Source organism: Eumetopias jubatus, unplaced genomic scaffold (assembly GCF_037043125.1).
Source record: "Eumetopias jubatus isolate StellerSeaLion01/CBP00866 unplaced genomic scaffold, mEumJub1_p1.0 scaffold_13, whole genome shotgun sequence".
NCBI classification, from domain to species: domain Eukaryota; kingdom Metazoa; phylum Chordata; class Mammalia; order Carnivora; family Otariidae; genus Eumetopias; species Eumetopias jubatus.
Window position 1 is genome coordinate 1673515 of NW_028274819.1, and position 12302 is coordinate 1685816.

The 12302-nt window shown below is 63.8% G+C and overlaps 1 long non-coding RNA gene across 1 annotated transcript; it reads right to left on the reverse strand.

Annotated features, from left to right (window-relative positions):
- Positions 1-4821: 4821 nt before the first annotated feature.
- LOC114220512 (uncharacterized) lies at positions 4822-5288 on the reverse strand. The gene is made up of 3 exons (XR_003611571.2): positions 5221-5288; positions 5006-5131; positions 4822-4925 (listed from the first exon to the last, which is right to left on the reverse strand). It is a non-coding gene; the product is annotated as an uncharacterized LOC114220512 (long non-coding RNA).
- Between the last annotated feature and the right edge of the window lie 7014 nt (positions 5289-12302).

A 12302-nucleotide genomic window follows, 5' to 3' on the forward strand; every position in this document is an offset into this window, starting at 1 on the left:
GGACCCCTGGGGGGTCCGCACAGTGCCCCCACCACCCCTTCCCAGCCCTGCACCCACAGCCGCCTCCCAGCCCCGCGGGGACAGGCATCCGCGGGGTCTTGGCACGTGCTAGCGTGCGCAAGCTCTGGGCAGAAGCAGGGACAGGGGGCCCCCCTGCGCTTGGCGCCCATGTCTGTTTACTGGTCCAGCCCCAGGCCCGCGCCGCCCCCTGAGGACCCGGCTGCCCGTCTGTGTCCGGCCAGGTGTTTGGTGATGGAGCACGGGCTCCCGGAGGACAAGGCCCTCACTGTCTGCTTTATGTAGGCGCAGTGCTGACAAGGGGCAGAGTACCCACAGTGACCGCTTCCAGGAAGTGGCTCGGGGTGGTGGGGGCCGCCGAGGAGCAGGCCCCTTCCCAGCAAGCCGGCCTGCAGGTGGGCTTCCAGGAAGGGGCCCCCGCGGGGTCCCCTCACCCCTGGAAAAGGGCCAGTCACGTCACCAGGTGCAGGCTTGGGCGAGGTGCAGAGAAGGGAGGGAAGGAGTCAGCGAGGGAGAGGTGGAGAGGCAGGGGCGGCCTAGCGTGGAGACTGCAGCCTCGGGGAGGCCCGAGCTAGCCACGCTCCTTCCAAAACTTCCCATCCCCCTCTGCGGGGGGGTCACACCATCTCTGCCGGGGCCCTCCGCTCTCTGGGGCTTCTCGCGCACATGCACACACAGACCCTGAAAACGGGAGGGTGGCGGGGAGCCGGCAGAAGGACACCCTTCGGATGGAGTCCCTGCCACGACCAGTGGCTGAGCCTCCTGTCCCCCTGATGGTGAGGGCCGCATGGGGCCTCTGGCCAGGGCCCCCTGTCCCTCCGCTCTGGGAAGAGGGAAACCATTTGTCTTCCCTGGAGCCTGTGGTGGGAGCGAGGGACCCACCCTCTGCCCGGCCCAACCCTGTGTTTTTTTTTTTTTTTAGACTTCCCAGGGTGTATTGTAGTGAGACCCCAAATGTCATGTTAGGCCTGCTCAAGAGTTCATTTCCTTTGTATTGTTGGAATTTTTTCTGCCCCCATTCAGTGGTATGACAAGTGTCTTGACTCCACCCCGCCCCCCAGCTGTCCATAATCCCTGCCTGAAAGTGGGCTCTTGGGTCATTAAATCCGTGTGGAGACACAAGCCTCACAAAGGCCCAGGACACACACACAGCAGGGCTCAGATGTCCACCCTCCAGGGACAACCGGCCCCCACATGGGGCTGGGCCACACAAAAGCCAGCAGACCCCACAGAGCGCCCCCAAGGAGGACGGGGCCCCGTCCATGCCTCCAGCGCCCCAAGCAGAGGCTCACTCACAGGACTGTGGACGCACGCAGCCCAGGGCTGCACAGCCCGGGAGCACGCAGTGAGCTGCCTGAGCCCGTGCACGCAGGGCCACGCGGGCCACGAGGGACGTGCAGACACACAGACTCTCACCTGTGGACATGGGAATGAGGGGGTCTGCAGGGACCCCCGCTTGTTGAGACTTGTTCCCTCAATGCCGGATGATTGGCTCAGCTGGGGGAGGGTCTGGGTTGAGGACCCCCTCCCCCAGTTTTGTTCCCCCCCCCCCCGCCACGGGGCCTCCGGCGGGGTGGGGGTGGAGGGCCGGCCAAAGCCCTGGGCTCAGTCTTCCCCAGACCTCCCCCACACCTTTGCTGCCCCCCCACCTCCCCCCCCCCCCCCCCGGCGCCCGCCCGAGCCGGGGCAGGGGGGAGTGAAATCCAAGCCCCTGTTTGCTGGAGACACTTAACTCAGCACAGGGGCATTTTGAAAGCGCCTCTGGGTGGCGGGGGCGCCGGGAGCCTGTCTGACAGCCTCCGGAGCCCCTTCTCTAAAAAGCAGGAAATCGGGTTGGGCCAAAGGTAAACACATTCCAACCTGGCTGTCCCTGCTCCATGGAGGGGCTCTGTCAGTGTGGGGGTGGCCACCTCTGTTTTCCCAGTCCCTGGGCGAGGGGGGGGCTCGTGACCTGTTTGCCGAGCCTTGGCCTGCGGATCCTGCCCCAGCTGCTTCAGTCCAGCCCACAGGGGGCAGGGGACAGGCTGCCCCTCACCTCTCCTGCACGCCCCGGACCCTGGCCCTCCCCACACGCTCTTCCCTCCTGGTCCTGCAGCCCCAGAGCAGAGCAAATGGGGAGGGGTGCAGGCCTGGGGTGGCCCCAGCCCTGTGCATTCAGAGGGGACAAGGGGCATGGCTGTGGGCAGCCCTGGGGGGACAGAGGCAGGCCAGGCACTTGGGGCCCCAGGCATTCTCCCCCAGGTGGGTGTGGAAAGGGGCGACCTCACCCTCCCGCATTCCAGACCAGATGCACTCCGGTTCCCAAGTAGGCCTCGGGGCCCCAGGTCAGAGTGGAAGTGTGCTTGTGACTCACGCCCCAGGTGACAGGAGACCACAGTCCCCAGGCACTGGCCCCACTGACTTTGGGGCCTCAAAGGATGGCCCACCATTTCCTGGGGCCCATGATCCCCGTGTTCCCCAGAACATCCCTCTGGCTTCTCCCACCTGAGCTGGCCACACCACTGTCCCCCCACCACCCCGGGAAGCTGGCCCAGGGGGCTCCAGCAGGGACGGGTGTTTATAATAAGGGCCGTTTACAGACCTCACTCCACACCTAAGGGACCAGTTCCCTCATCTCACAGGCCAGTGGGCCTGGAGACAGACACGGCAGCCTGTCACTGAGCGCTGCCCCCGGCCCCAGGGTGGCTCCGGGGGATGGCGGAGGTGCTCGGGAGACCCGGAGGGCCCCGCGCGAGGCCTGCCGGCCACCTTCCTCCCTGGTGTCCACCTGCCTAAGGTAGTACCAGAAATCCTGAGGGCCCCACTCTTGATCCCCAGTATGGGTCTGGTGGGGGAGGCGGGGGTCCCAGACACGTGAGGACAGGGGGGAGTCTGGCGGGGATCTTGTGGGGGCGGCACGGTGCTGTGGGCCCAGAGTCAGGGCGGCCCAGGAAAGGCCCCGGTGCCTTTGCCATCCGGTCTTTGTCAGCCAGGCAAGGGGCCAAGGACCCCAGCCTCATTTCCACAAGCTGCTCCCTCACGCTCCCAACGTCCGCACCCCCAGAGGCAGAGGGCTATCAGCCTGGGGTCCCCAACCCAGCTGCTGTCTTGCATGGGGACCCCAACCACCATCTCCTGGGGGCTGCACTTGCAAGCCAGGCGCAAACCCAAGGCCAGACACCAGCAGGACATGGCCCCTCACCCGTCCTTCACCTGCGTCCTCTCCCCCCTCCCCTTCTCTGTTGCTTCAACCCAGCCCCCCCTACCCTCCGCCCCTCCCTGGTGCAGCCAAATTCTGTGCATGAGAGGGGCCAGCCCTCCTGGCCTGGGCTGCACGGCCCGACCCAACCGCATGGCAAGCCCACTCCCCTAGATGATTCTGCAAACGAATCCCCTAGACCAGGGGTCGGGGCAGGGGCTCGGGGAGGCCCAGGGGTGCCGTCCCGGAGCCAGTTAGTGCAGCAGGACAGAGCTGAGGGAAACTCGGTGTTGTCTGGCTTCTGTCCCATTGTGGAGAGCTCCCTCGGCCACCCCCACCCCCCACCCCTCCCCGCAGGGGCCCTGGCCCCACAGACCCCTCCCCGCGCCTCACCCCATGTCTCCCTCCCTCCGTCAGCCCACCCCGCAGGCCCCTCCCCGTGTCATATGCCCTTCCCTGCCCACCCCTCCTCATCCACCCCCATGATTCCTCCGCGGCCATAACAGCTTCCTGTCTCATGTGCACCCCCGGGTCCCCTCCCCTTCTGCGTGCCTCGTCTCACCTCATCCCTGTACCTCCCCCGTCCCTGCGCCCCTCCCCACCACGTGCCTCTCCCCACCTTCCGCCCTTCCCATTCTTCGTGTTCCCCACCCCGTTCCCATATGCCTTTCTCATGTCCCCATCCCACGCCCGCCCCCAGGCCCATCTCCCCCGCCCCCAGGCAAACAGCTCGGATTCCAGAGTCCCTGAGACAAATTGCTGTAACTGTGTTTATTGATGAGTCCAAGGCTTCTGCTGAAGCCCTGGTGGGGAGGGGCACAGAGCGAGCGGCTCTACAGTGGAATTGCTTCAAGGTCTGCTCGGTGTTAGGAGCTTCCAGACTAGGCAAGGGGGGGTTGGGGCCTCACACGCTCGGCCGCACCCGGGCACCCCCAGAGGTGGACGGCAGGCGGGCGCCGCAGAGGCCAGGCACACTCAGCAGTTCGCTTGCACACTCGCTCGGGGACTCAAGGCCAGTTCCACGACTCCAAACCAGTGCAAACGACTTAGTGCAAATTGAATTCAGGAGGGACAGGGAAACAGAGTCATGGCGGCTTTGAGTCTCCCGGGCAAAAAGGAAAGCAAAGAAAGGAAATGAGAGAACAGAGAAAAGGAAGAAGAGAAGAAGGGTGAGGGGCGTGGGGGCGTGGCGGCTGGTGGTCGCCTGGCCACGGCAGGGTGGCCACGGAGATGAAGTTGCCAGGCGGCGGGGGGGGTGACGGTTGCCACGGGGGCTGCTCATTGCTGACGGTGGTGCTGTCAGGCTGATCTCGTTCCTTTAGCTTAACCTGTAGAGAGTGAGTGACAAGACACATGAGTGGGGCCGGGCAGGGCGGCCGGGGAAGCTTCTGGAACAAGGGCGCCCGCACTCACCTTCCAGAGCCTATTCCTGAGTCAAGTAGTGTAGTGGTTCCAGAATGCAGCATATTCTTGAGTCAGAGCTAGAAGGACTTGAAGAAGTCCCATTTCCAAGGCCCAGGCATGAGCTGGGTAGCACCATTTCTGCAGGCGGGGAGAGAATCAGGGCCGGGCACCAGCGCCCGAGCCCGCTCCCCCGCGGTGGCCGGGGGGCTCCTCACCTTGTCATTTGGAGGGTTCTAGAGAGCAGCAGTGTGTTGACTCCTTCAAGAAGGCAAAGGAACGAGACCTGTAGGTGTTCTGACTCCCCATGGTACCAGCCTAGAATGTTCTATGGAAGAAAGAGTGCTCGTGACTGATGCTTTGCGGGACGGTTGGCCTGGAGGGGCCGTGCCTCACACCTGCACTTACCAGGAAGGCCGGACGGCATCATGTCCATCCTCACCATCACACCGGACCATGTCATACCCCTCTGAGCGCAGCCTCGCGCCCGGCCTTCGGTGGCTGGAGGTCACGTCACCCGTACTGGAGACCTGGCTGTGGGGACGGAGAAGGGGGTTGAGTGGGCGCAGAGAGCTGGGGGTGGGGTTGGTGTCAGGCACGCCGCCAGCAGGCTGGGCACTCACCCCTGTCTCCAGTCTGAGCCTGGAGGCACCGATCCCTGCTCCTTCGTTGCCCGCAGAGGCCCGCCTTGGCCTCGGGCTCCGGAGGCCAGTGCCTCCCCTGGCTCGCCGCCAGGCTCCTGCTCTTCACCCCTGCCTGCGCCCCGACCTCCCACCGGAGCTCCCATTCACTCTGCCCCAACCTTCTCGCCTAGTCCGGCCTCGCCGGTGCCCTTGACTCCCCTGGACGCTGTCCTGTCTGCCATGCCAGACCCAGGGCTGAGCGGTGAGGGCATACGGTGTCACCAGGTACACCCTCTCCCCGCCAGCGCCTGGGTCGCAGTGCCACGTGGGAACGGCCGTCCGCAGGCCGGGCCCCCAACAGCCTCCTTGCTGCAGAAATCTCTCTGGAGCCCGTACCTGCGGCCGCCCGCTCCCTCCGGGTGACGTCCTTCTGCGGGTCACCCCGCGCACTGCTCCTTCTCTCCCGCTCACCAGCCCTCGAGGCTCCGACTCGGGCCTTGGGAGGCCCGTGCCGGAGCCACTCCTGTACCTTCTACTAAATGAATTTCGGTGGGTGAGATGTAGTGACGGCTGGGGACCCTGCTGCGTCCTGAGTCCCCACCTCATCCTGTCCGCCCCAGGCCTGGTGCCCCCCACAAGCTGGATCCCCTCAGCCACCTGTCACCTCCCGTGCTGGCAGCCCTGCCTCATCTCCCGCCCGCTCTCTTGAAATGCTCATCCTGCCTGGGAAGGGCGCACGGCCCCCCCAGCCTGCACAGTCTCAGCTCCCCCTGAGACGATGTCACCTGTCCTGACCACCCTCCTTCATCCTGCCGCTCTGCCAGGAGGTCAGCCACCTCTCCTCGCTGCTCCTTGCTCCCTGCAACCTCCTTCTTGCAGAAGGCCAGCAAAGCAAGGCCCAGGGAGGGGAGGGGACTCACCTGGCCGACAGACCGCTGTCCTCACTTACCCACGGCTGCCAGCAACAGCCCAACTGCCCCAGGTCCTGGGCGAACCCCTCGCCAGCTCCCCTTGTCCACCAGCCGCCACGACCTGAAACCAAAACTGACCGGGATGAATGTCTGGCTCCCCCCTCTTCCCTCGACACCCCCGGCTTGGGCCCACCACATGCCATGCCGATGTCACCCAGACTCCCAGACACCTGGGACCCCCACGCCACACTCCCGCCAGGTGCCCACCAGCCCTGCCCAAGCCAGCCCCTCAACCCTCGGCCACTCCTGCCAGACTCCAGATTTCCAAGGTGATCCTTGGCCCACTCAAGCTTCCCTGCACCCTGTCCCCATCTTCCCCTGGTTGCCCCCAGTACCCCACGCTTCCCTGGTTACCCCTCGGCACCCCCGCTTCCCCAGTTTCCCCCGAACCCCCCCATCCCACCCCACCCACCACCCCCTCCCGCACCCTGCTCTCCGGCCCTAGCCCGGGCTTTTTCTAACTGGGGTGGCCCCGCCCAGAATTCCCGCCCCTGCCCTGCCAGCCAATCAGAGTGGGGACCGTGTTCGGGGCCACCGCAAGGCCCACCTCCACCCCAGACCGGTCCAGCGCACGTTCCTCACCCGTCCCAGAATTCTCCAAAGACGGCATTCTCCACACCCTTGCATTGGCATCCCGTAGACAGGGCCTGGCATTGTCCCCAAATGTCCCCCTCCCCTCGGGTCGGAGCAGTCGGGTCCCCTCGGGGCAGACCATGCACACTGCTGCCCGTCCAGCCCGAGCGCAGCGAGTTCACTCTGCTCCCGATGGGCGTTCTGGCCGCGGGCTCCGTGGGCTTGTGCGGCTCTCAGGGCCCCCCTCTCCCGCCATCGTGGCTGAGACCCCCCACTCACCCTAGGGCCCCGGGAGTCCACGGGGGGCAGTCACATGGGGGTGAGGGTAGGGGATGAGGGCTCAGTTTGGGCCACGGGAAGCACCCAGGGGTCTCAGTAGGTCAGGGTGCGTGACGGATTCCGGCTCCAGCACCGTCCAGTTGACAGTGGCTGTTGGGGCCAGAGCGGCTTCCACAGGGTGGGCTTCCCGCTGCGGTGGGGGGCGTGCTCCAGGTCCCTGACCGCCGTGTTCCCGTCACCCGGACAAGGCACACCCGCCAGGTTCCCGGGCTCACGGGCGCGCTCTGGTGACTAGCGCCCTGCGCCCCCACCCGCCTGGGGCACCGCCGGCTCAGGAACCGAACAAAGACCCGAGAGCTTCAAGATACCCAAGCTGTACCCTTGGCCAATCTGTCCCTGGAGTGACCACCTCGGCCTTACTGGGGGTTATCGGGGCCCATGGTCCACAGGGTTCGCCCACCAAGGCTAGGGTGCTGGCACCATGGGCAGAGCCTGCCGAGGCAAGGGAGCTGGAATCAGCACACCTCAGAGAGGTCCGCGGGTAGACTCTGCTCCTTGGACCCCACCAGAGTGCCAGGTGCCGCCCACCACCCGATGCCCCAAGCTTTCTCATGGCTGAACCCCCAGGTTTACTGTGGGAAAAACCCAGACTTTGCCATCGGCGGACTCCTGAGTTAGGACGGTGCAGACCGCCACTTTCTGCCGCAAGCGGACCCCAACCTCGGCGGCTCCGGGCGGTCGGCACTGCCACCTCGCGGCCATTGAAGTAGGCACACCACAACGGGCTCGGCACCGTGCAGGGGCGTGCGGTAGGACTCTAGGGCTTGGCTCAAGGCACGGCAAGAGGCCCCCGAAATCCTCCTGCGCTCGGCAGGGCAGCTCCCGGGACCCTGTGCTGCCGGAGGCACCTGTGGGGTCTCCCTCTGAAGCCAACACTGCGGTATCTCCGGCGTGGGGATCCCTCGCCGTCCCCAAGTATACCCTCTCATCTCCCCAGCTTCAACATTGCGGGCAGGGGTGACTCAGATGGGGTGGCTCCGACAAGCACCCCGTCTTTGCGATGACCCTCGGAGACCGCTGCGGCTGCGGTATCAGGCCTGAGCGGACCCGGGCCGCCCATGCGGGCGGACCCCAGCCTCACTTTGGGCAGTGATGTGTGAGTCGGTGCCGCCACCTCGCGGCCACCACTGTCTCCAACACTCCCAGCTGACTCGGCACCATTCAGGGAGTGCAATCAGTTTGGTGGTTGGCACCCGATGCAAGGGGGAGAACCCCAAAATCCACCCGCGCTCAGCAAGGCAGCGCCCGGGACCCTGTGCCCGAGACCTGTGGGAAGGGTCTCCCTCTGAAGCCAACACCGCGGTGTCTCCGAGATGGGGATCCCTCACTGCACCCAAGTATTCCCTCTCATCTCCCCAACTTCAACCACGTGGGCGGGGGTGACTCAGGTGGGGTGGCTCGGTCGAGCTCCCCGTCTTTGCGATGACCCTCGGGGACCACTGCGGCTGCGGTATCAGGCCTGAGCGGACCCGGGCCGCTGTGCGGGCGGACCCCAGCCTCACTTTGGGCAGTGATGTGTGAGTCAGTGCCGCCACCTCGCGGCCACCGCTTTCTCTGACACCCCCAACTGACTCAGCACAGCCAGAGTACAACCAGCTTGCAGGTCAGCACCCCATATGAGGAGGGACCCACAAATCCTCCCGCACTTGGGCCCCAGGACCCCACACTGCCTCAGGTCTAGTGTGATCTGTTTCCCTCTAGCGTTTGGGTTCCCTGTCACCCCAGGACACTGGGCCCCCTAGATTCCTAAGTATCCCCTCTCTGGAGAGGTGGCGCCAGGATCCTAGGGTACAGTGGGGATTCCACTCTTAGCAGCACGTGGGCTCCCGTGCAGACCCAGTGCGCGCCAGTCGGGAAACGTGGCTCCACGAGCCCACTGCGATCCCAGACTGTGATGTGGGAACTGGACCCTTGGCCACAGGGCATGCTCTCCACGTAGGATCCCCGACTTCTAATGACCCCCCAGGATGCTGGGGTGTCTCCTGCACCCCACATTGGTGGCTGTGCTTGGGTGCCCGGGCGACCATTAGGACCTTCCACAGCAGGACCGGGAGGCAGCTGCACGCCCAGGTCATTAGCATCTGAACACCTGAAATGAATGGAGATGTTAATGCCTGGTGGCCTGGGGTCTGCGGAACTCCGAGTGTTCGCCTGGCTGCAGATGCCGGCTCCGTTAAACAGCTGAGTTTTGAAACTGAGGGTTGCTGGAGTGGGGGTGGGGTGGGAGGGACGGGGTGGCTGGGTGATAGACATTGGGGAGGGTATGTGCTATGGTGAGTGCTGTGAATTGTGTGAGACTGTTGAATCACAGACCTGTACCCCTGAAACAAATAATACATGTTAAGAAAAAAAAGAAGAAGATAGCAGGAGGGGAAGAATGAAGGGGAGTAAGTCGGAGGGGGAGACGAACCATGAGAGACGATGGACTCTGAAAAACAAACTGAGGGTTCTAGAGGGGAGGGGGGTGGGGGATGGGTTAGCCTGGTGATGGGTATTAAGGAGGGCACGTTCTGCGTGGAGCACTGGGTGTTATGCACAAACAATGCATCATGGAACACTGCATCAAAAACTAATGATGTAATGTATGGTGATTAACATAACAATAAAAAATTTAAAGAAAAAAAAAGCTGAGTTTTGGGGCTGTCTTTGGTGGTGTCAGTGTGCTGGGTCCGGTGTGCAAAGTTCCAGGTTTGGTGGCAGGTGCTGTCATCATCATGCCTGGGAGATGTGACATGAGTCCCACTCGACGGCGCTGATGGCTTTGAGGGGACCTGTGTCTGAGGGGCGGTGGATGAGGTGCCCTGACCTCATGCCTGGGGTGGCTCAGACAAGCACCCCATCTCCCTGATGACCCTCATGGACCACTGCGGAATCAAGCCTGGGCGGACCCGGGTCATATCGCGGGTGGACCTCAGCCTCAGCCGTGACACCCCTAATGTGTGAGTCGGTGCCGCCACCTCGCGGGCACCACTGTCTCCAACACCCCCAACTGACTTGGCACCATTCAGGGAGTGCAGTCAGCTTGGTGGTTGGCACCCGATGCAAGGGGGAGAACCCCAAAATCCACCTGCGCTCAGCAAGGCAGCGCCCGGCACCCTGTCCTGCCCAAGGCACCTGTGGGGTCGCCCTCTGAAGCCGGCACCGCCATATCTCTGGCGTGGGGATCCCTCGCCGCCTCCGAGTATACCCTCTCATCTCCCAACTTCTTTTCAGCCTTGGGTGACTCAGATGGTTGTTGGCCCGGGGTGGCTCCGACCCGTGCCCGTCTCCTTGATGACCCCCGTGGACCACTGTGTACCCGGGACGCTGCGCGGGGGTGGGACCCCAGCATCAGGCGCCTCGGGCGGTGATGTGTGAGTCAGTGGTGCCACCTCGCGGTCGCTTCTGCTACCCACAACTGACTCAGGACCAGTCAGGGGATGTGACGGGCTACGGGGTTCAGCCCAAGAACAAGGAGGAAGACCCAAGTATCCTGCGCTCAGCAAGGCAGCCAGGCCCCGGGACCCCTGTGTGGCTGGAGGCCCTAAGAGAACTGTTTCCCCTTGAGCCTGGGCTCCTGTCCCTGCACACTTCAATTTCCTGGGCTCCCAGTCACGTCCACCCCAGAGCAGGGGACCCTGTACCTCCAAGCATTTGCTGTCACTTTCCCTTTAGCCCAGATGACGCGGAAGCCAGGTCAGTGGTGCTGTCCCTGGGGGCGCTCCCAGCAGCACACAAACTGTTGGGCAGCCCTAGGGGGCAGCCATCATGGTAGGTCCTCTGAGTACTTGCCCCCCATGGTGCCAGGGTCCAGAGGCCCTGCGGGTATGGACTGCACTCTCCTGGGGTCCGTAGGCACCTGTTTTGTCCACTGGTTCCCCTGGGGAGTATTTGGAGGTATTTGCTGAGGCCTCAGGCTGTTTCCTTCTTGATGGTGCATTTGCATATCAATAGAATGCTTGGGAGGGGAGGCTGGATACCAGCTTCTGGCCTAGCTAGCCAGAGGGGACTCCCCAGTAGAGGACTCTTCATCAGGGCCCTGCACAGTGGGCTGAGCTTTGGGGTCCCAGCGCTTTGGGGACCCCTGGGGCCAGGTCTGACCCATGTTGTCCAGAGTGACAGCGGGTGGCTGGGTGCCGTGACCGATGCTGGCCAGAGCCCCACCTCAGGGGCCCAGAGTCCGCAGACATGGCCAGGCCAGTAGGTGGACTGCCCTGGACAGACCCTCTCCTCCTACCCCGACTCCCTTGCCAACCACCCTAGCCCCTCTGCACTGTGGGCATCTCCACCCTGCTGGGCTTGATGGCACCTCACAGCTGCCTCTGTGTCCTTCACCACTGCCTCCCGGGGAACAAGCTGGGAGGAAGGAGCCCTCCTGCACAGAACAAGGCCACCTCCCAGGCCTCTGCTAGCTGGGGGCCATGCGGGAGCTCAGCCCTCACCTTGGCACTGGGCTTTCTCGGGCTACTTCCTGACACCTGCACCCCAGGCTGGTCCAGTCCAGTCGCCAAACCCGCGAAAAAACAGTAGGCGCCGATATCCCAGGCACTGCATGTGTGTGTGTCCTGGCGGACCAAGCGTGCGCTCCCTTGGCAGCGAGACCGGTGCGCGCAAATGGACCATCCACCCAGTGGGCAGTGTTAAGTCCAAGGGCAAGTCCCCATGGGAAGGGTTGCTGGCATTCGGGAGCTGTAGGGAAGTGCTAGTTGCTGACATTGGGGCATCACCCTGTGGTCCCTTATAGGCTCAGGGGTGGGTGATGAGGGACCCCAACACAAGCCACGGGATGGGGTGTTGGACAGAGTGCCCTGGGGGTGAGCAGGGCACACAGGGGACATTTTTTTTTTAAGATTTTATTTATTTGAGAGAGAGAGAGATCACAGAGGGAGAAGGAGAAGCAGACTGCCCACCAAGCAGGGAGCCTGACGTGGGCTCGATCCCAGGACCCTGGGATCATGACCTGAGCTGAAGGCAGATGCTTCCACCCAGGTGCCCAAACAGGGGTCATCTTTGAAGGTGATGCTTGGCAGGCAGAGGGGAGGCAACGTGGCTCAGCTAGCAGACTTCCTGGATGAGCTGGGAATGGCTCCCTGGAGCCCTGAGCAAGGGGCCTGGGACTCCACTGAAGCTCAGGAGGAGACAAGGCCATGGCCCCACGGGCTGCCCTGGACCCCAGAAGTGTCAGAGTTGAGCTACCTGGAAGCAAACAGACAGAAGGTC